We start from the raw sequence: 21263 nt of genomic DNA, 5'->3' as shown, positions 1-21263 counted from the left end.
AAGGCCAGAATGAAAAACTTAAAAATAAACTTCAGAGAATCACATATTTAATAGTATGTATGCAAGAACATTTTATCAGATGCTAATCTGTAATACTAAACTCTTAAATCCAGCTAAATTCCTACATTTAGTGGTTAATAATAACTTACAGCAGTTTAACCCATACTGACAGCCCAGTAACAATCTGCAGACCACCTTCACTGAGAAGACTGGTTAAGGCTGTACACAGGAAAACTGTAGTCTGTGCACAACAAGAGTGTCTCACTTAGAAGCCAAGAATAACTCTAAAGCATGAAACAAGTAGCAATATAAGCTTCTTCTATTTTACATATTACAGAAAAGGTAGTTGAGTATTTAAACACAGAGATAGTTGAAGAAAATCAACAAATATGCTTTTCTATGCTGTGTGAAGACAGAAAACATAACTTTAAGATTCATTCCCAAAAGATCTCCAAAGCATTCAGACTCATATACTTGTTAATAAATGGTTAAAACTGAGAGACAGATTTTGTTCTCATTTCTATGGTGTTCTGGTTGGAACTTTCCTTTATTCTTTCAAAGCAAATTTCCATGTCACTATCCAGGGAAGCTTATAGCCCAGGCACATATACTATGGTGCTGTTTGCTAAGAATAACTCAACTGGCATAGAGGCTTAGGAAGCCTATCTCTCAGTGGGGAACACACAAATTTACTGATAGCGTCTCCTTCCACTACAACTACTCCTGCAACCCTCCCCCCACTTATAAAAAGTGGGTTACTGAGCTGTGTCTCTTGAAATGCCTATAAAAGGGGAGTCAAAAACCACAGATTGACAGGGAATATAACAGCAGTCAGGGAAATCCACAAGCCCAGTAAAGAACCAGACAGAGAATGCCTTTAAGTATACATGGATAAACGCAGGTAACAGAGGAGGGCAGTGGAAACTAATAATATGATGATTAAAAAAAAGAAACACAGAAATTCTGATGATGCCTCTCCGTCCAAGCTTTGGACAGAATTGCCAACAACACATTAACTACATGCTTTGTATAAGTTTTGCCATCCTACATCTTTGGAAAACCAAATCCAGAGCTGGAAAACCCTCGATTCACAGTGTCTGGCAATAACAGGACCCTACTCTAACTCTAAATCTAACTTACATGAGAGATTCTTGCCCTCGGCTGGTTCTTGTCTGTTTACTGAGAATGTCCATAAGGTTGGCTGCATTATGGACATGGTCTGCTCTAGGTTAGCAACTATGAACTGTAAGCCATGTTCTAGCGTACCACTCCTTGATATTGTGAGACCCACATCTGAAATCCACTTGAACTCTTGATGTCTTACATCAGTGCTAGCATCGATCCTGTCACCCTGGCCTCTGCACATGTGGGTTCAATGTCCACTGTACACAAAGGTTCACCTCTTACCACTGTGTTACTGTGTTTGCATTATGAAAAATTAGATCAGAGCCAGAGGAGACCCACAAGGGCATTGTCTTCTAAGGACACACAGGGATGAATACATGCATGCACACATGGCACACAACTCCTACAAAATATGTAAACTTTTACTTACATTAGCATTTTACTTGCTGCTTGTTGTTTGTAAAGAAAAGCAGGTGATCTGGATGGTTCTCTCCGTCTGAAGTTCCTCGAGCTTTCATCAAGCTGAGAAACAGCAGTTTGATGGAATGCTTCACTAGGAACCCACATAAATAACACCCTTGCCCCAGCAGCAGCAAAGTGAGAAATTCGTTTATCTTTCCTTAATGCAGCAAGCCGAGTTGGCATGATACTGCCATTCCCTGCTCCACCTCCTCTTTTGGCACAATAAGCTATTTACAGAGGGCTGAATGTTCCCCCTTTGTCATGCACTAGCTGGGCAGAGCTCAGACCCCCCAGAGGAACAAGCATGTAGCAGCCAGGCAATCTGCTGTCCTTTCAGTCTGCCACTCCAAAGCTGTTGGAGTCATGCTCCTTAACCCTGGCTGGCAAAGCACCTAAAAGCTAGATTTGCTTAAGTCATAGCCTCTGGAGCCAAAAGAGCAGTGAATGATCCCTAGAGAGAGGGAGGAAGAGAAGCAGATGCAAATCTCCCACTTAAAGAGGAGGCAGGGGTGGCTATCCACACCCTACACAGGAGTCCTTGACATGCAAGCTGCTCTTGGCTATCTCAGTTATGGTTTGGGAAACTTGAGGCTCCTCTGCACAAAGAAACAAGTGGTTCCACAGAGAATTAATCATAATAATCCACCACCTGGGGACATTTCTTCTCAACCAAGTACAATAAACCTTAAACTAGTGGAATACAAGTGCCTTAACCACTAAGCTATCTCTCTAGACCTCTCATGGAGTTTTGATTAAGACTGAGCTTGGAACTTGAGTCTCCTGCAGCCCTGCTGGAGGAGGTGTCAGTGGGAGTGGATCTTCAGACTAGCTCTAAGGTATATTAAGAGCCAGTTTGAGCTTTGGCTTTTGCCTTGCTGCTACTGACAGTTGTTTATCTCTGATGTGGATGCTAAAGTGAGCCAACTTCTTCTGGCATAATGGAACTTCTCCTGGATTTTGTAAGCCTTAATTTAAATTACCCTTTCCTCCCATAAGCTGTTTTTGGTCTGGTATTTGTCCCAGCAACAAAAAGTAAATAAAACATTGTTCAAAATGGCTGACAAACATCTTGTAATTTAAAACACTGGGAAGACTTTAAAATGAGGACTGAGTGGACATCTGGGAAAAACTGTCCTTATTCTCGCTATATATATATGTATGCACGTGTGTGTGTGTGTGTGTGTGTGTGTGTGTGTGTGTGTATAATGTATATATATAGAGAATAAGGACATATATATGTATGTATATGTATAAGAATTAACTTCAAACTTAACTGTGAGGACAAAATGAGAGTTATATAAAATTTGCCTACCTGCTCCTCAGAGTTGGAACATAAATACACAAAAAAGTGTTCAACAAAACAGCAGTATGTGAAAAAGAGATCATGAAAGGGGTTTCAGGGAGAGCTGAGGGTCAAGGCACAAAGGAAGTTGGTCCTCTAAGGGTGGAAACTGGAACACAACAAGAAGCAACTCCATGCTTGAGCAACAAATACTATTGGCAGATTCATCTAGAACAAATAGCAGAGTAAATAAATAGGCAAGGGGAAGAAAGATGCTGGGGGAAATCAGTTGAGTATTAATTTCTTAAGAACCACTGTTTGTTAAGCACTTTGAGATATCAAGCACAGAGTATGCATTTCCACACATGGCTAAATGTGGTCCTCATCACAGGCTTTATTTATTGCATGAGGTGCTTCTTGCCTTCAATTCAAAGAGCAGGAAATGTCCTGCCCTGTTCCACGTAAGAAAGGACTAGAAGCCAAAAGTCAGATATGAAGTCAAAGTCTATGGACCTTGAGAGGCCAATGCTATGACCCAAGTGCAACTGATTCAAATCCAGATACTGATAGAAGGCTCTAATGACAAGAGCCTCAACACACAGTGCTATAAAAAGCCAGTATCTGGGGCTTAATGAATAGTGCTTCTTGTCCTGCAAGTTAAGTATGAGGACCTGAGTTCAAAATGTCAGGCATAGCAGTACCCAGTCTAATCCCAGTACTGGGGAAGTAGGAGGATCCCTAAAGTTCACCGACTACCCAGTCTAGACTAGTTGGTAAGCTCCAGGCCAATGAGAGACTCTGTCTCAAAACAAGGTGGACAATGTTCCTGAGGATAACACCTGCACTCACTACTCATACACATAGGAACATACAAACATACACACATATACATCACAAACAAAATACAAGCAAAAGAAGGGACACTATCAAATTCAAATGTCCATCATCACATAAAAAAAGAATACACAAAATATGGTTCACATGATAGGACAGGATTCAGTCTTTAAAACACAAAGAAAATCTGGGTAATGCCACAATGTAGGTGATACGAGTGAACATTGAAAACAAGGGAAATAAACCACAGGACAAATACTACATGATCACATCTATAGGCAGTACCTGGAATCATGGACAGAAAGTTGAACAGAAGTTACCATGGACTATAGGCAAGGGAGAGAGAGATTAGAGATATTGCCTAATAGGTATAGAGTTTCTGTTCAGGATGATGAAAATGTTGGGATTTTGACAGTAGTAATGGTTATTCAACTGTGTGAATGTACTTAATGCTATGTACACTTAAAAATAGTTAAGATAATAAATTTAATATTCTTTTTTTATTTTTTTTATTTTTTTTAATGTATTTATTTGAGAGCGACAGACACAGAGAGAAAGACAGATAGAGGGAGAGAGAGAGAATGGGCGCGCCAGGGCATCCAGCCTCTGCAAACGAACTCCAGATGCATGCGCCCCCTTGTGCATCTGGCTAACGTGGGACCTGGGGAACCGAGCCTCGAACCGGGGTCCTTAGGCTTCACAGGCAAGCGCTTAACCGCTAAGCCATCTCTCCAGCCCAAATTTTATATTCTATGTGTTTTTACCATGAAAAAAGATTCCAAATAATTTTATAAAATTTTACTTAAAAAAGGCAAAGGTTTGGTAAATAACTGGCTATAAATGGGAGAAGGGCCAAATTTCTTAGCCTGGGAGGAAGAATGATAGAACAGTGAAGAAAACTGGGAAGTATGATACAGGAAGCAGGTTTGTGAGCTACCAGCCCCATTTTGTAGGATCCTGTCCTTCATGTGTAAGAAGAAAGGTTTGGGAGTCACCATACACATTCCCAGAGAAGCTCTCCTGCTGGCTCCTAGTGTCACAGCTCTGAGCAGAGGCAGGTGCCACAGTAATGATGCCTCAGTTTCACCGCTGCAGGATTGTGCCTGGGCTTTCTATAACCCCTTAGCCCTTCCACAAGAAAATCTTCCCTCTAAAATGTGCATACTCTGCATCACCCTCCTCTACTGTCTCTCTTCCTTGGTCCTGTCTTATCATATCCAAATCCTGTACAAATCCCACCCAAACAGTTTAGAGGTCACATTCTCTAATAACTTCTTCCATGACCTCCTCAACTGAGTCTTACTAAATACTTGATAATATTCTTTATGTAATTCTTAGCACCTCCTGTTAACAGTTTTGGTGAGTGGCACTTAGTCCCTAGGTATCTACTTCACTTTCCTCTTGTTCTTGGTGCTTAACACAGTGCCCAGACCAAGTCAGGCACTTAATGTTTACTGAGTCATGAATGACCTTCTGTGATTCTGACCATTTTCTGCTGAAATCCACTGTAAGACATAGTCATAGAACAATTACTCAAGGATGAGGACAGGAGTATTCAGAGCAGTCTCAAACCACAGCATTCTTCCTTGTCCTCCTCCCCTGTCCAGTTGCAATGAGTCCATGTAGTAGAGGGGAGTAAGTACCACTGCCCAGGCAATTTGGGATGGTGGAAGAAGTCCACAAAATGATATCTTACAGGCTATAAAAATATCCCCTTGCTATGTTTTCATGATGCTTTGTATTTCTTAGTTTCATTTCCTAAGAACTTTGCTAACACTTAAGGGAAAGAGTTGTCACATATTTAGAGGTGTGACAGCTGATCTGATTAAACCAGGTCAAGGCTTTCCACAAAGAAAGGCCAAGATCCTAAAGCACTTTTCTCAGGTAAAACAGCAAAAGCCAGAAGGGCTGGATTCCAGAGCCCCACACCAGAGCTGGCCACCTAAAATCTGTGGTTGAATTTTCAATGACAAAACAGAGAATCCTCCAAACCAGAGAAACAGACCTGGAAATTGAAGAAGTACAGGAGAATCCCGAATAAGAGAGTATTCCCAAAACAATGAGAGAACTTCGTAGGTGGCTCTGCGATGTAAACAATGTTGGCCAGCATTCCCCAGAGCAGACATTAATCGAAAAGTAAACAGACTATATGGCTCATCTCCCTCTTCCCTTTACACAGACACAGAAAGACTTGTCATGGTCACAGACCTGGAAAGATGATAATTACAGTTTGGACATTCCTGAGGAAGATGCCCAGGTCATGTTGAAGGCTTTTGTGTGGAATGGAAAACTTAAATTTCAGTGAGATCTAGTTAGTTAGCCACAAACTTTGCATTTAAAGAACATTCCTAACAGAAGCAAGATACTCTGTTTTCAAATATTTGTTTTCTGTGTAGAAGTCATGGCCAGTCAGGGAAGTTTGCTGACAGAAGCTAACTAACATAAGAAGTGGGCTTGAGCAAAAGAGATGGCCTCAGTCAAGCAGCCTGGCTTCAGTGGATGGTGAAGAGAAAATCTGTTGGGTAGACTGACCCAACTGTTCTTTCAAGAAGCCAGATAGAAGAGGTTTCTGGAGATTCATTTCCCATCAACACCTGCATCTAACAGGGCATGCTATTTCAGTTCACACTTAGCCAAGGAAAGAGTCCTGATTATGTTTATGAGACTACATGTTGAAGAACATGACATTAAGATCTAAGGATATTAGGCAAAACAAATAAAAGCTAAAGGAGGAAATAAAATTACTTTTCCCATCAAAATAATCTTGTAGAACAAACCCTCCATTTCCCAAACAAAACCAGAAACAGAGATCCCCTAAGAGAAGGGAGAACAGCCTAACAGGAATAAGAACACCAAACCCCAGCTAGGCAGGAATGCTCCAATGAACCCCCACTAGGAAGGAATGCTTCTCCACTGAGGATCTAGGAAGCTGGAGAAGGGTCCATTTGTTTGAAAAACTGCTCAAAGAGAAGGGGTCTTAATCCTTGGGGTCCTCAAAGGTGATCTGTCCAAAATCAGTATCTTTCTTCGGTGATTATGGAATCAAACAGAACAAACATGGAAAGAATTCTAGACTCAAATGCAAATGATTCCAAGTTCCTTGAGGAGCTGAATAATCAGGAGCCCATGCTTGGCCGCAGAGGGATCAAGAAAGCAATGGGAAGCTGGGCATGGTAGTGCATGCCTTTAATCCCAGCACTCAAGAGGCAGAAGTAGGAGGATTGCCATTAGTTCAAGGCCACCCTGAGACTCCTGAATTCCTGGTTAGCCTGAGCTAGAATGAGAACCTACCTCGAAAAACCAAAGAATAAATGAAATAAATAAATTAAAAAAAATAAGGGATGGGAGTAGAGGAGAACAACTCCCTGTGTCATGAAGGTATCTCCAAAACTCAGAGAAGGCAAGAGTATAATAACATCAGGACCAAATTAACAGGATCCCAACCTGCACCATGAAATGCCAAATAAAAGTGACATAGGAAGAAAATAATCAACATTAAAAAACATCATTTCGGGCTGGAGAGATGACTTAGCGGTTAAGCGCTTGCCTGTGAAGCCTAAGGACCCCGGTTCGAGGCTCGGTTCCCCAGGTCCCACGTTAGCCAGATGCACAAGGGGGCGCACGCGTCTGGAGTTCGTGTGCAGAGGCTGGAAGCCCTGGCGCGCCCATTCTCTCTCTCCCTCTATCTGTCTTTCTCTCTGTGTCTGTCACTCTCAACTAAATAAATTTTTAAAAAAAGTTAAAAAAAAAAAAAAATCATTTCAGGCTAGACAGATGGCTCAGTGGCCAACGGCACTTGCAAAGCGTGACAGCCTGAATTCGATTCCTCAATACCCATGTAAAGCCAGATACACAAAATGGCACATGTGTCTGGAGCTTATGTGCACTGGCAGGTGGCCCTGGTGCACCCAATTTTCATTTGCTCTCTCTTTCCTTTCTCTCTGCTTACAAATAAATAAATAATGAAAATATTTTTAAAAACATTTCTATACAGTGGGTCATTAATATCAATTATTCCTCTTAACATTTGGAAGTTTTGTGGCTGCTTTATTGTAGTAAAATGTGTAACAAAAATTTCGCCATATTAACTATTTTTAACTGTATTTTTAAACATTTCTCAAGATAAATAAGATATAAATGGATCATGTCAGTTAATTGCCTTTTGTATTTAAGTATTTTCACCTGCTACACAAAGGATTTAGGGTGGCAACCTGTCCTTATTAAAGAATGACAGATGGGCTATAAGCCCCTCTGAGAAACTGCACAGCTAAGCCTCACTGTCTGCCCTGAGCTGGACCTGGGTCAGGCCCTCACCAGCTACACAACTTCCACATACATGTCCCCGTTTGAGAAAGGATCTTACTGCTAAGACACAAACAATACTCTGTACACTGCCAGGAAATGAAACTTGCTTGGCCTTTTGCAAGCAGAATGCCGTTACCATGAGGATGGAGCACTTGCAACATTTCTTCCTCCTTCAAGTTTAGGACAGCAGTGACGGCAAACACACCTGCAGGAGCTACACAGCTAGCTCCACAGGACAGCTGCTAATAACCTCTGAGGAAGGGCCTGCTGGTGCTACAGGCATCTGGGGGAGGGAGAAAACTTTATGTACGGGCTTGAGACCATGGAAGGGCTGTGCAAAGAGGCCAGCATGGAACCAGACCAAATATAAACAGGCAAAGGCAGGTGGAGGTAGAGATATGCATAAAACCCAGACCATGTTGGGAGTAAGAAGGCAGACAGGAGACAGGCAGGGGTGGGGCAGGAACTGGCAGCCTCACAAGGCAGAGACCAGAAGACTGCCTCTCTCTTCCCCTAGGACCCCATTCTTGTCAACAGCTGCTGAGGGCTCACCTTTGCCTTGGTGTGTTTAGATTACAAAGCCATCCTGGTGGGGCCTAGGCCAGTGTGAGATACAGAACAGACTCCATGTCCACAAGAAGCCAAAGGGGCTCACAGAGGTCAAAGCATCAAATAGCAGTGACCTGGATAAGAAGGCAAAAGAGGGCACAGGTTGGATAGGGTTACTTACACCTCCTGAAATAGATCAACATTTCAGAGTGACTATCAACCAACATGAATAGCAGACAGAATACAAAGACAGGTGTCTATGAGAGAGAGGGAGGAACAAACCAGCCACACACAAGGCCGGAGGAGTCACTTTTTGAATTTTTACAGATTTCAACAGGGAACTCTGAAAAACAGAAACAAATGAAATTTTTTTAAGAGGTAAGGTTCCTTAGGACTGAAGAGAGTTTTTAAAGAACCTGAGATCCTGTGTCCTTGTGGAAGGCGGTGGCGTTGGAAAAAGCAGCATCCAAAAGAGAGGAAAGGTTAACAAGGATTTTGCTCAATGTATAGGAGCTGGCACGAGAGGTCTTGGTAAGACACATGCTAAAGTTACACAGAGTTCAAGTAACCATCAGAAGTGGGGACTGGTCTGGGGAAGCTAAAAGGAAATCTAACAAATAGCAGACTACAGAATAATTACCTAGTATTTAAGAGAGAAAGAAAAAATACACTCATCAGACTGTTATCTACTTGAAATAAATAGAGTCCATTGGATTTGGGTCTTCAAGTCCTCATTATATTTAGTGTGAATTTTTATTTCAAAAATTCCCTAACCTACTCAGTAGTAAACAATATAATAGAATAGCCATGTGCTCTTTATGCCATCTTAGCTCTAATCATGATTAACATTTTGCTAATATTATTTCATTATAATCATGTAATTTAAAAAATTATTTTAAAGTAAATTCAAAACATCCTGTAATTCAGGTGACACTTCTGAGGCCCCAACAGCTCTCTGACTCTATAGTTTAGGAAACCATATGTGGTAAAGTAAACCTGACTGGATGTGCCAACTGCCCAAATGCCTAACCAAAGGAAGCAAAATTAAATGTTGACTTGAAGAAACCAATCCAGGACAATATTTAATTTTCATGCAAGAAGAAGGTTTATACATTCAGTTGGCAAATATTCATTGAGTACCCAAGATAGGCCAAGCACAGCCCAAGCTTTTAATGAGGCATGGTAGTTGTGGTGGTTTGATTCGGGTGTCTCCCATAAACTTAGGTGTTCTGAATGCTAGGTTCCCAGCTGATGGAGATTTGGGAATTAATGCATCCCGGAGGCAGTATATTGTTGGGGGGGGTGTCTTATGGGTATTATAGACAGTTTCCCCTTGCCAGTGTTTGGCACAATCTCCTGTCACTGTTGTCCACCTGAAGTTGGCCAGGAGGTGATGTCCATCCTCTGTTCATGCCATTGTTTGCCCCAACCATTATGGAGCTTATCCTCAAGTCTCTAAGCCAAAATAAACCCCTTTTTCCCACAAGCTCCTCTTGGTCAGGTGATTTCTGCCAGCAATGTGAACCTGAATGCAACAGTAAAGTTGGTACTGAGAGTGTGGTCATTGCTACTTGAAACCTGACTGTGTGGCTGTGGCCTTTTCGAGCTGATTTTCAAGAAGAATGTGGATGAATTTGAAACCTTGGCCTAAGAAACATCTTGCAATGCTTTAAGTACAGCTTGAAGAACTATTCTGGTTAGAGTTGAAAGACCTCAATGTAGTAAGAACTATGGACTGTGAGGTTTGGCTTATGAGGGTGAGAAAGAGCTTTGCCTGGACTGGGCTTGCAGCAATTTGTATGAGAGGCTTGCTGTGATGGCTGTGTCCTAAGAACTTGTGCAGGATTGCTTTGCACAGAAACAGACTGATGTGAGCAGAGCGATATGGCACAGAAATGCAATCTTTGGTCTAAAACTTCTGCCCATTCAGCTGCAAATACATGAGAGATTATAACCTTTAAGATTGAGCCAGTTGATCTGCACTGAGGCAATAGGAAGAATGTAGACTCTTTTGAAGGGGCCTGAATGCTGAAGGAGTGTCCTATTTTTCAAAGTCTGCTTTATTCCCCCATGGATTAACAAATTGGAACCTTACCTGGTATTAAGGAGTGTAAGAAATATAGGAAAGAAGGGGGTCATTGAATCTGCAACATGGTCTTGTGTTTTGGAAATGGCCATGGGCAGTGTGAAGGAGGATTGCCTGCATGGAGACCTGATGGAGCCATGAAGATGAACCATGGGTTGCAGTGGAGACCCAATGTAGATGCTGGGACCATGAGATGGCTGCTAAGGAGAGCTGCAAGCCCTGATGAAGTTTTCCAGGACTGTGAGTAGCCTAGCTGGAGGGGCAGAGTTGGAACTCCAGAGACTTGTTGCTGGTTAGAATTATCTGACTTGGAGATTTGTCCCCAGCTAGAGTTGTTGGACTTGGAGCTACAAAGTTTGATGTTTTGGCTTGTTTAAATTTCATATTGGCTGAATATTTCTTTGCTATGCCCAATGCCATCTTTTGCAGTGTGAATGTTTATTCTGTGCCATTATGGGGTTTTGGGAGATTTTTTGGTATTATGACTCAGTTAAAAGATCTTAGACTATGGGAATGTTTGAACATCATTGGGATTTATAAAAACTATGGGGACATTTAAAGTTGGACTAAATGCATTGCATTTTACATCATGGATGGTTATCAGTTTATGGGGACCAGGGGTGAAATGTGATAGTTTGATTCAGGTGTCCCCCATAAACTTGGGTGTTCCGAATGCTAGGTTCCAGCTGATGGAGATTTGGGAATTAATGCCACCTGGAGGCAGTATATTGTTGGTGGGGGGCTTCTCGGTATTATAGCCACAGCCCCCCTTGACAATGTTCGGTACACTTTCCTGTCACTGTTGTCCACTTGAAGTTGGCCAGGAGGTGACGTCCACAGTTCATTTTTATGGCTCCATCAGGTCTCCATGCCGGTAATCCTCCTTCACACTGCCCATGGCCATTTCCAAAACACAAGACCATGTTGCAAATTCAATGACCCTCTTCTTTCCTATATTCCTTATACTCTTTAATACCAGGTAGGGTGCCAATTTGTTAATTCATGGGGAAATAAAGCAGACTTTGAAGAACAGGACTCTCCTTCAGCATTCAGGCCCCTTCAAAAGAGTCTACGTTCTTCCTGTTTCCTAAGTGCAGATCAACTGGCCCAATCTTAAAGGTTATAATCTCTCATATATTTGCAGCTAAACAGGCAGAAGTTTTAAGCCCAAAGATTGCATTTCTGTGTCATATCCCCTTGCTCACATCAGTCTGTTTCTGCTCATATCATCATTTCCCCTGCCATCATGGAACGTCCCCTCGAGTCTACGAGCAAAAATAAATCTTTTTCCCCACAAGTTGCTCTTGGTCAGGTGATTTGTGCCAGCAATGCGAACCTGATTGCAACAGCAGTGAACCAAAGAAATATTAAAGCATCTGTTTCATTCAAGCATCTCCATTGTCAAATGTACAGAACAAAATCAAAGCATGTTCTGGATTTTACTGATGCCCCTGAAGTCTGACATGGACCAGAACCTAGTTTCAGCTTATATCCTCCTCTACATGACAACTAAGTTATCTTTTTAAATTGGTACTAAGAGACTTCTTGCCTTAGTGGTTGTACAGAAGGAGCTGAACTTATAATACATTCCAATCAGTAGTAAACACATCCATAAGTAAGTGCTTTTATTCATAAATTCTACACATGTACACTGTAAATATTTTATGGTGATAAAATATGGGTTTAAAAGAAGACAAAAAATATCTATAATGGTTCTATTATTTCTATCTTATAGCCCAATATATGGTCTTCTCCTCCCTCACAGTGAATGTACTCCAGAATGGAGAATGCTGCTTCAACTCCTATGTACTACCTGCAGCTTCTTTCCCATCTGTTTTTCTAGGGTCAACTATCTAGAGTAGCCATCAGTTCCCTGACACAGGCAGCAATATATAAAGCTGTTAAAAGGTGAATACTGCAATGCTTGCTACATTTGAAAGCCCACCAAAAGTGACCAACATCCAGGAGGAAGACAGATACCCAACATCACTCACTGATGGAGAGAGGTTGAGAACTCCTGGGGGCTTTCACCAAGACAAAGGACTCCATTGGCTAACCTGGGAAAGGAGAATCAAGGGCCACTTCAGGCTCAGAGGCTGACCCATCTGAGGAGGTATGTCTTGGGGACCCCAAGTTTCAGATCCTAGCTCTCAGAAGCCAAGGATCCTCACCTTGCCTAAGCTCAAAAAAGGCCTAGCGTCCTGGATCATATCTCTGTGTCAGGAGAGAAAGAGGCTGACACGGTCTTCAGAGGCTGACCCAGGGCTCAAGGTTCTCACAATCTTGGATTTCAGATCTATGCTCTGTAAGGTGGTTGGCTGGACCAGGCACACACAGGTCCTGCCAGCTCCACATACTGTACCCTCAGAAGTTGACCAGAGGCACAATGTGGGTAACTGTCCTACTGAAGGAACAAATGCTTATCTGACCATTCCATTCCTGGCACAGAAATACAATACATCTTTAAAGTAGGTATACCAGGTAAGCACTGACTTTAGTACAGTTATGTAAGATTATCAAGAATTTGATACTGATCTCCCTCTTATATCCAGCAAAGCCTGGAGCCACCTGCTTCTCCTAACTGAAACTACAGGAAAGAAATCCCAGAGATGTAATCCTAAATGTAAAGTTCACTCCTGTGAAGTGCAGGGTTTTGGTCTAAAGATTTTCAATGTTTTGATCTCAGTTGATAAGATCTAGCTTTTCAGAACTGACAAATCTGGGACATGACAATGCATGTTATTATCAGGGACCCTTCTATAGGACTTTGACTATCTGAATGTCTCCTAGTTTCAATCATCATGATACTATGAAGGACTTGCTAGAATAAGGCACCATATTAAATGCTGGGGAACAGCAGGTTGGAGCCAGACTACAAAAGCCCAGACAGATAAGATAAATAAAAACATGGGTCCTGGGGCTGGGAAGAAAGTTTATCAATTAAAGATGCTTGTTTGGAGCTAGAGAGATGGCTTAGTGGTTAAGGCATCTGCCTGCAAAGCCAAAGGACACAGGTTCGATTTCCCAGTATTATGTAATCCAGATATGCATGGTGGAACATGGGACTGGAGTTTGTTTGCAGTGGCTAGAGGTCCTGGCATGTCCATTCTCAGAAAAAAAAAAAGTAGTTATCCCCTTCTCTTTTACGAACCCTCCCCCACCTTTAAACTAAGAACCTTCACTGCCTAAATTGGAAGTAAAAGGCCCTAGACATGGTTTGTGATACTGGGAATGAAAGGAAGAAGGGCGTGCATGTTGTATGGCACTGTTCGAGAGGAGATGAGAATAGGCAGAATTTGCTGACTGACACAACACAAGTCAAACATTCTTTTAAAAGGTTCAGGGCCCAGGACACTTCTGAAAACAGAGAAAGGACAATGACTAGGTTGTTTTCATACCCAGAGATTAGAGTGTAGTTGAAGTATTCATATGAAGAAGCCAAATACACATGCATGAAAAGGAACATGAAAGATAAAAGGCTGGAATGCCAGTTAAAATATTTAATAACTAATATGGGCAGTCATGGACTAATCAGAAAAAAACCTTCAGTTTCTGCTTTAGGAGTGGAGCATGTGGGACCTCAGCTCTTTACTAACTAATATGGGTGTATTTCAATGTTTTAAGCACCCGTTCCATGACTAGTGTGTACCAGTTAAGTGTTCCTGAGTCCAGGGTTCCTATGAGTGAGTCAGTCAGTCTGAGAAAGAAGTGTATCACTCTAGGAAAAGTGCCTCGAGGAGCAGCTCTCTAAGAAGCAGCTCTCTGAGGAGCAAGGTTGGGATGCAGACCAGCATTCGAGATGGGCCAAGGTGAAAGCAGAAAAGCAGGACCTAGGAGGGCCTTCCAGAGCACAAGGTAGCAAATTGGCCAGACAGGTAAGCTAAACAAAAATTTGAAAGACACACCAAAAGAAGTAACTAGGGTTTCTGCCCTGACCCATTGCTTCAGAAAAATGAATTATCCCCTAACTACCATCACCATTAGTCTTAAAAAAAACAAAAAACAAAAAAAAAAACACTTTGAGGCAGGATCTTATTCTATAATCCCAGCTTACCTGAAACTATGTAGCCCAGGCGAACATCAAACTCATAGCAGTCCTCCTGCTTCTCCCTCCCAACTGCTGGGATTTACAGGTGTGAGCTACTATGCTCAGCTCCTTTTGTTTAAAAATCTGTGTGTATGTACACACAAGAGATGAAGAATGAGCATACCAGGGCCTCTTGCTGCTGCAAATGAACTCCAGATATATCTGTCATTATGTGCATCTGGCTTTAAATGGCTAGTGGGGATCAAAGTCAGGCTACTAGGCTTTATAAGCAATAACCTTTAAATATTGACCATTCTCCTACGTGCCACCCCACCTTTTTAATTTTGACTAAGGTCTTTTGCTGTCTGAACTAGAATGACATACTGTGGACTTGGTTAGTGATAGCAAGGATGAAAAGAAGAAATTGGTACATGTTGGGTAGTGTTGGATTCACAGTAGATTACAATAAGAAGAATCTACTGATCTGATTTTCAAGACATTAGGTTAAAGACAACACTAAGGGCCAGCTATTCGTCCAAGAGACACAGAGCCCTGAAGCAAACTCTGTATGCATGTATAGTGGCCAGAGGGGAAGGTAGGTTGTGTAATCTTGACTGAGTCATTATAATGAGAGACCTGGGCTATTTCAGAGCATGAGGTCTGTCCAAAAAGCCTCTAGGAGAAAAAAAAGATAGAAGACTGTGTGACCTAGGTTCCTTCTCCACTTCAACCACAAGAGCCTTGCTCTTTTTATTCCAGATGTTCCAGTTCTGCCTAAAAGTGCACTGGGGGGAAGGGCCCAGAATCATGGGAAATGCTACAGGTGAACTTCAAATTCTGAATATTCAGAATTTTATTCATTTATCTGACTAGTTTTCAACATGATTCAGGCATGGCCAACCTGAACCCCATGGACTGTATAAAGCCAAAGATAGCTGAGAATGCAGCTCAACATAAAATTGGAGATACATTAAAGCACTGTTAAGATTTTTTTGTATCTTGATTATGTAGTTTCTCAAGTGTGAATTTTGTAGATGACAATGTAGTGTAGCAACATCAAAAGGTTAGACATGCCTTAAAGAGATTAAAGTGCCCCCAAGAAGCAGAGCAAAGAGCAAACCAGTGTGTGGCAGTGATAGAAATCTCCTATGACAGGATTCTTGGTTCCACAGCCTGTGCTAAACTGGGGCCCATGTCCCCAGCTGTGCTCTCCTGCTGCACGTTGTGTTCCGGGCTTCTAAGACCCAATAGAAAATCATGGCTATGAAGCAGATGAACTCATCAGGCCCTAAACCACACTGCATCAAACTCTGTTGTTTCTTCCACTACTTGGTGGTTCAAACAGAATATTCACAGGTAAGTGTAAATGACATAGTGAAAAGCCAAGGAGTAATTACATGGGAATAGGAGACTTACATGAGCCATTTTTGCAGGAGACAGGGTGGAAAGATTGTTAGAGCCACAAGTTGGGACATTTTGCAGAGACATTGCCTCTCCCCCATAACTGACTGCTGCCCCATAATCCCCACAATCCCCATGGGGTTGACCTGCAACCCCAATGAGGAAGGCCTCTTCAGAAAAGGGGCAAGAAGGAGGAAAAGGATGGTACCAACATGTGATGTTTACATAGAAAATATGTCTATGGGGCAAGAAGGAGGAAAAGGATGGTACCAACATGTGATGTTACCAACATGTGATGTTTACATAGAAAATATGTCTATATCTAATAATAAATAAATAAAAATTAAACCAACCTAAAAAGAAAAAAAAAAGACACCTCTGTCCTGCCTTGCCATCAGCTGGATAAAATGGAAACTGGAACTTCCCAGGCCCCCCAGGACTGACAACCCTTCTAGCTCTAGAAGGACAGTAGAGCTAAGAAATAAGAGCATAAGCCCTAATGCCAGTCAGCCTACACTCAAATCCTGCCCTGTACAACTTCATCTCTAAGTTTTGTAAAGCACTGTAAGAGGAAGACTTACCTTACAAAGCTTCTGAGGGGCTGATGAATTAACTTACCTGAAATGTCAAGAATATAGCCCTGACCTTTTCTGTCCCTAAACTTGGCTGTTCAGGCTACAGCCACAGTTAAACAGTTACTACAACCCTGCTTTGGGGCAAATGGCTGAGTCTTGCTGGGAGAAAGTAATTCTTGCTATAGCTTTCTCATTCTGACATGTGGATACAAACCTTTTTCCCACAACAAACTTGAGTGCAAAGTGCCAATTTCTCCAGCAGCCAAAACTGTGCAAACTGGTAGATAATACGTTTATCAGAAGTTGCACCCAAAATGGAGAAATGGCCTACAAGGCAACCCACATTTCTCTGATGCCCTAACTACTTTCCATTTATCTTTCCAAACCATGAAATCTTTATTTCAATAGTTTTTTTACTAGACTAAATGAAATTTAAAGTTGATTAAAACACACCTGTTAGTAAAAATGATTTTCAAATAAAAGCATGCCTTATTTTAAATATTAAAAATACTTAAATATGTAAGAAAGCTTGGGGAACTGTTCTGAAATTAACAAAAAGAGAGACTAGATGAATGCATATTCCACAGAAGCAGTCAAACTCATTCTTTCTTTAAAAAATATTTTAATCTATTTATTTATGAGAGAGAGAAAGCCTGTGAATGGATATGTCAGAGCCTCTAGCCACTGCAGATAAACTCCAGACACATGCACCACCATGTGCATCTGGCCTACATGGGTTCTATGGAGTCAAATCTGGGTCGTTAGGTTTCACAGGGAACAGCCTTAACCGGTAAGCCATTTCTCCAGCCCTAAACTCATTCTTAAAAAAATATGTAACATGGGGGAAAAATTCACCATATAACAAAGATGAATAAAGTTAAACTGCCAAAATGTTTAACTTCAACTGGTAAAAGATGCTTTAAAATTATTTTCCAGTTTGTTTTGAAAAAAAAAAGACTAAAAGAAAATGCACCAAAATATTATGGTAGCATTTAATCTCTTGAAGGTATTATTTTTACATTTCCTTTTTCACAATAAGCATATATTACTTTTATAGTATGAAAATATAAATATAGGCTTTGATTTAGACAGCTTCCACATTTTTACTTACAATTTAAAAACTAGCAAATGTGTGGATAGAACTAATCCAGGCCCTATGTAAACTTAGTCACCCATTTTTAAATCTTCAATTAGGACACAGACCATGTATTGCTCTGAGGCAGACCCCCAATGAAACAGAGCCCTCAACCACCTCCAGATAAAAACTGATATCCCCTGGCTGGGCATGGTGGTACATGCCTTTAATACCAGCACTCCAGAGGCAGAGGTAGGAGGATCTCTGAGTTCGAGGCCACCCTGAGATTATATAGTGAATTCTAGCTCGGCCTGTGCTAGACCAAGACTCTACCTTGAAAAACAACACAAAAACAAACAAACAAAACAAAAAAATCCTGATATTCCTCCTAGTCAGTCACAGAACTAAAAGGAGCCACTCTATTACATCCTTCAACCCTCCCCACTTGACTCCCTCAAAGGTTACAACTAACTTCCATCAGCTAAGAACTTTAAATGTCAGGATGTACAAAGTAAAAAGATTAGCTTAACTCATTATGTGGTAACTTTTTCTTGTAGATAAAGGAGCTGACATTCAGCACTTGATGAAGATGAGACTCAGACATGCCATCACCAACACTGGTAAAACTGCTTCTACCTTCTAGCTTGTGAAGCTCAGCTGCCACCTTTTTTTAAACTTTTCATAAGCCCCTCAAAGCACTAGCATGTTGAAACTCAAGCTCAACCACAGGCAGCTTCAAATCAGCCATATGCATGTAGAATCATCCTCAACATGCTAATGACCAAGAGTGTGTCTACCTACAAATTTGGGCTGAAGACCTTCACTAAAACCCCTGACACCTTACTGGTATCTCAGGGCAGACAATGAAGCTTAAAAGAGGTTGTAAGAAACTCATGGTTTTGAGCTGTCTTAAAGGAAATTCTATTTTGTAGCATGAGAGCCTTGCACATTGCATTATCTAAACTAGAGCATGCATAAAACATTAATAATGGAATCTAACTTAACAGAATTTGGTTATAAGAGGCAGTGAATGCAAAAGAACAATGGACATGTTTTAAATGGTAAGCTTGCCCAACAAAATCAACTGATGATCCACACCTAGAAATTACCACTATCCACCCTCTCCTCCCTGCAACACAAAAGCAAAACTGATTATGAGAAAGGTAAAATCTTCCTCTATAAATGACAAAACCACCTGATCTTTTCCCAAACCGCTCCCCACTAGACAGCCACCTCAGAACTAAAGATGTGCTAAAGACATTAAGCACAGCAACACAGAGTGGCATGCTGATATTCTTTCAGTTCTCCCACACTTAACTCAGAAGCCAAGAGGCAGCTATGAAAACTCCATTTGTATGGTAAAAGAGATAACCTGTCCCTACCTGTATCCATCATGTCACCTGTTAAATGTTATAAAGCTCAGAGATTTCTTTTCAGACAGGCTGCCTACAATAATAATAAAAATACTGCCAAATATAAATAACAGACACAGGAAGGAAGTATGTCAAAATGCTTATAGCCATGAGGTGAGGGTGATTTAAAAGTTTTCTCTGGACTGGAGAGGTGGCTTAGTGGTTATAAGGATCCAGGTTCGATTCTCCAGGTCCCATGTAAGCCAGATGCACAAGTTGGCTCATGCATCTGGAGTTCGTTTGCAGTGGCTAGAGGCCCTGGTGCACCCATTCTCTCTGTGTCTCAAATAAATAAAATTGAATATTTTTAAAAAATTTAAAAGAAGTTTCCTCTGTTTATAGTAAATCCAGAAGAGGGGAGGAGAGGTCTAAGGTGTGCTTCTTTGATTCTCCTATTTAGCTGAAGAAAGTCTTTAGTGCCATGCATACTTTTTAAAATCAGCCAGACTCAACCTAGGAAGGAATTACCTAGTTGAGTCAGAAGAAGAAAGAACATATTCTAAGCTCTTAGCCTCCTGTTTTCTTTCTACTCTTGCTACACACTACGTAGTTTTGGTCCAAACTGAAAGGTTCCTTTCAGCTTTACCTTCACAAACCCACCCACTGCAGACCATCAACTCAAAGGTTTTGGTGGACATAAGCTGCCACATCCATCTGAAAAGACCTAGAATCAACTAGGTTTTAGTTGATTTTTGTTAGCTTAAAGCCAATGACTGTTTTTACTGGAATAATCACAGGATAAGTTGAGAAATTGTTAGGAGAAACAGCACCATTCAACCAGCCAATACCTAAGTGGAAGGGTACTGATGGATACTCATGCTGCAAGAAGCAGCTTAAAAAGTCTTAACCAGGGCACTTGAAGGACACTTTTATAATGGCCATTCTTAACTAGGCTCCATAACCTTGAGCCTGGGTGGAGTGTGAAGAAGGTGTGCAAGCCCCGAAACACACACGGATTGGCTGGAGCGTCAGTCTCTAGATTCTAACCACTTGTATTTCCCAGTCATCGACCACAACTAGCTGTCTACGCTGCAAGATGACAAATATTATCTTTGCTTCCCAATTTCAAAATGTGCCCTAGTGCTTTAAATCAATGACTCCATCACAGCAGTGTGCGGCGGCTGTGGGCGCTCCAATGAAAACGCCGCGAGAATTTCTACATATGGCAACCGGTTCCTGGCGTCCTAGGGGGACGTCACACAGAGCCTCCCCAACTGTCCGGGCGCGCCCCACAATCGCCGCCCCCAGGACACGAGGGATGCCCGCTGCCGAGGGAGCTGGGTCCGCAGGCGGGCAGGACCCGAGCCGGGCCGGCTAGGAGCCGCCCCACGCCCTCAAGGGGCAGGTGCCACAAGCGCGTGCCCGGGACTCGCCGTACCGCCAGCAGCCCGGCGCCCGCGCAGCCCCGGCTGGGGCGGCCGGGAAAACGAGGCCGTCGAGCAGAGGCCGGAAAGGCGGAAGGTGTCCGGGAGCCGCCGGGCGTTTCAGGAGTCTCCTCCGCAGGCGCCGTCTCGGAGCTCGGCCCGGCGGGGCAACCCCAGCTCCGAGCCTTCGAAGGTCCAGACACCACCAGGGAGACTCACCTCCTCCGCCGCCGAGCCGCTCGGCAGGCGGCTGTCACTGCAGGGCACTCACTGCCCGAGTCAGGTCGCGGTGCTATTTAAGGAGTCGCGGCCGCTGCCGCTCTCCCGGCTGCGCCACCGTGGTCGCCACGGCAGGGCCCGGCTGCTGTTAGTGCGCGTGTCGCGCCGCGCCGCGCCGCGCCGCCCCCTCCGTCCCGTAGGCCACGCCCACCACGTCTTACTGGTTCCGCCCCGGCCACAGGCCCCACCCCGTCCTGCAAGGCCCTTCCCTCCGGCCCCGCCCCGGCGTTTGCTTGGCAGGGTGTCTGACAGGCGATGGCCTGCAAAGGCCACTGGAATCACCCATACTGCCCTTGGGTTGCATAACGAATCTGAGGAAGGGCAAAGGGTAAGTTGCAGTGCCTCCACCCCAATGTCTGGTGAGCTCTAATAAGACTGTTCCGCTGACTTCTTGGCTAGGCCTGTCTGCTTGAAGGGGCCATGGTAGCAAGAGTTTCCATTTTTCTTTAGCACTGTGATACACTACTCCTTTTACCCTGATTTCACC

At 42.6% G+C, this 21263-nt stretch overlaps 1 protein-coding gene across 3 annotated transcripts in view; it reads right to left on the bottom strand.

Annotated features, from left to right (window-relative positions):
- The window catches only part of Acsl1 (acyl-CoA synthetase long chain family member 1), a 72487-nt gene extending 51625 nt beyond the window's left edge, over positions 1–20862 (bottom strand). For 2 of the 3 annotated variants that reach the window (XM_004666383.3, XM_004666384.2), the window contains exon 1: positions 20717–20862. The gene's annotated coding sequence lies outside the window, so the exon portion shown is untranslated. The remainder of the gene's footprint in view (positions 1–20716) is intronic. The other variant, XM_045157875.1, reaches the window with a different exon arrangement.
- Positions 20863–21263: the final 401 nt, after the last annotated feature.

Source organism: Jaculus jaculus, chromosome 1 (assembly GCF_020740685.1).
Source record: "Jaculus jaculus isolate mJacJac1 chromosome 1, mJacJac1.mat.Y.cur, whole genome shotgun sequence".
NCBI lineage: Eukaryota > Metazoa > Chordata > Mammalia > Rodentia > Dipodidae > Jaculus > Jaculus jaculus.
The sequence above is the reverse complement of the archived record's forward strand: the minus strand, read 5'-3'. Positions and strand labels throughout refer to the sequence as shown.